Source organism: Ixodes scapularis, unplaced genomic scaffold, assembly GCF_016920785.2.
Source record: "Ixodes scapularis isolate PalLabHiFi unplaced genomic scaffold, ASM1692078v2 PGA_scaffold1__304_contigs__length_218370807, whole genome shotgun sequence".
In the NCBI taxonomy this organism is placed as follows: domain Eukaryota; kingdom Metazoa; phylum Arthropoda; class Arachnida; order Ixodida; family Ixodidae; genus Ixodes; species Ixodes scapularis.
Genome location: NW_024609846.1, coordinates 186,205,716 through 186,208,902, shown reverse-complemented (window position 1 = coordinate 186,208,902; position 3,187 = coordinate 186,205,716).

Genomic DNA, 3,187 nt, shown 5'->3' with positions numbered 1-3,187 from the left:
AAAGTATTATGCAAGGTCTGAATACGTGTGATGGGGCAGGTTTGGAAGAATTGATTAACATAAAATGGAAGAGAAATTTGCAAACATCTTCTTGGAACATGAATATTTATCGCTGAAGTTAGGTCAGGGCAATCAATGACTCCATGAAGGCATTTGAACAAAACTATGAGATTTCTGTCGCGTCGTCTGGCACTCAAAGTAGAACGATTGTATCGTTCTAGAAGTCTTCTATATTCAAAGCAAACACTGCGACCAACATAGCGGTCCTAAAATATTCGAAAAAAAAACGTTTCTGGACATTTTCAATCGACTCTTGGTGCGTACGCCCAATAGAATTCCACACAAATGAGGAACATTCTAGCTTAGACCTAATTAAGGAAAAGTACAACTGCATAATACAGGCCGACATGGAAAACTCACGTGTAATTCTAGATATGACACCTAACGCACAAAAAAGCGGGGTTGACAATGTTATTGAATGTTTAATAAATGACAGAGAAGAGTCCATATACACTCCAAGATCACGATTGCAATCCACCCTTTGCAATGGGGCATTGCAGAGTTGGTAATAGAAATGAAAAAGTCTTAGCTTCTTAGCAAATGACATAACAACCGTCTTAGTGGGATTAAGTGTCAGCCTGTTGAGACTACACCAATTGTTCACTGATTTCGCATCATCCATTAGTTTCCCACAGTCCTCTAGAGATACTATCTGCCTAAATACCTTGATATCATCGCCGTATTGCAAGATTTCTAAATGTAGGACACATGAGCTTAGGTCGTTTATGAAAACATAAAAAAGAGTCGTCCCAAGAATAGACTCCTGGGGAATACCGGGAGGGTGACATAAGGCCGGGAGAAATGACCAAGGATACGTACAAATTTATGTCTATCGGACAAATATTTGTGAAGCAATGTGCATAGTGTAATACTGATGCCGCACGATTTCAGCTTTTGTAAAAGTAGCGAGTGGTCAACCAAATCAAATGCCCTAGACATATCAAAATATACAGTGTAAACCTGACCCCGCTGACACCCAATAGGCGAAACGAAAATAAGAAAAGAAACCAAGTTTGATTCCACTGGTCTTCCGCGCACAAAACCATGTTGTGAGGGGAGGATCTTATGTTCAAAAAAGCTCGAAATATGTACCGAAAGTACTATTTCGTAAACTTTTGCAAATGGACATAATAATTAAATCGGTCTATAGTTTTTTGGATCATCTGTTCTTCCTTTCTTGTGTATCGGCACGGTTATCCCGTTTTTTCCAAATTGAAGGAAAAGTGCAAGTCGATAATTAAAGGTTAAAAATATGCGTAAGAATGGGTGTGAATATGGAAAAGCATTTTTTGACAATAAAACTCGGGATACCGTCAAATGCGACCGATAGCTGAGGTTTTAGTTTTTGGATTCCAAGTTTAATGTCAGCGTTTTCAAATAATGGAATTGATAGGCAATCGCTACAACCGTTAGCAACGTCAGGCGCAGATAAACCATTCCGGCTGCAAGAATACACAGAGGCAAAATAGCTCGCAAAAGCGTTCGCTACATCTTCGGGTTCACTAATCGGAATTCCGGACGAGTCAGCGATGTTTGTTGTCGATGAAGTTGTGGCTGTAAGGTTCTTGACGCACCTCCAGGGCCGGTTTTCTCGAAGCGATGGTAAACCCATTTTGGTAAACCACGGTGCGTAGGAAGGAAAAAGTACCTAGGTACTGCAATTAACGGCTGGATATAGACAACAATATTTATTTTTGATCGGGCAGTAAGATGCGCCATCTATCGATGAAACAAGCCAGTCATTTTGTTTACCTATTTTTCCGCTGGTTGTTATCGATCTAGTGTGGTATTTTAAGTCAAAATATAGTAATCTTGTACTTAAAGACCAATTTATTTGCTTCAGATGGTACGAAGAAATTTTAGCTACTATGTTAGAGTTTGCCGACGAATATTCGAAAATGTAAAAAATATTTCCTTCAATATGTTTCGCATAAACAACGCATTACTTTCTCGTGTGCCTTCCAGTCTGGCAACGCCGGTGCTGTAGTCTCGTTCTAGATGCGGAGCATCTCTTGCTCGGGTTTATGTCCCGCGGCGTCGTAGTCCGCACTCACACTACCCATGCGCAACTCTCCTCCTTCCCTCTCTCCAACAGCTGCGCATTACTCTCTCCGCTCTCTCTCTCTACCATTTGCGTGGACTTCGCGTTCGTTCGCTTCTACTCACACCGCGCGCGCATGCGCAACTCTCCTCCTCTAGTCTCCTCTCCTTCAAGTGAATATAAGCAGCGGTAGCTCGCTGCGCGCGTTCAGTTCACCCCGCTGTTGACTCCACTTCACTCCATTCTTCCGATGAAGTGTGATGGAAGCAACAGTCCCGTCAGTTAATGGGTTGGCGCAAGCAAGCGTCAGCACCGCCCCACAAACTAACGTAATAACACGCAATTAACAACGTTACTAACAACGTTACTAACACCGTTAATAACACCGTTAATAACGATCCGCGATGCTCCGCATCACCCTATGGTTCCCATCGGGAAGATGGTGTAATCTTTTTTGTTCATTGCGACGCAGGTTTCTGCGATTCCTGCTGATCTCAACTGTGTGCCCCCTTTTCCTTTTGCCCAACCGATCCACCGGTGACGAGAAGCTAGGCTTCTCGTCACCGTTGAATTGCTGGCCACCGGGGATATGTAGAAACCTCAATGCTGTCGGCATACTGTCGGCGCACTGCGAACAAAAAAAAAAAAAACAAAAAAAAGAAAACAACAGTACAATGTCCCAGCTGTTCACCCGGAACAAAAACTTTATCGAGGACAACCCCCTTTCTTCGCAAAGTAATAGTTGCTCACGAGTAGGCGTGCATAGTGTAACAAATTAAACGTGTTAGTACAAATATATACCAACACTCGTTCGCAAAACATTTTTTTTTACTCACAATAAAAACACTTGCAAGGCTTATGTACCGTCATATGTCTTGGATCCCGGACTGCTGAAGAGTGATGCGTTCGCGGTTAGTTTAGTAGTCCCTCTAAACTACGCTTTACTTGACGTGCTAATAGGTTGATGGTGCGGCATTAATATAACAGCCGGATCGAAATGAATGTTCAGCAGAACTAAGAAAAACTATTAGCCCTCATTAAGCGACGCCGCGGCCATTTTGCTTGTAGGTACTGCTCCTCCCTCGG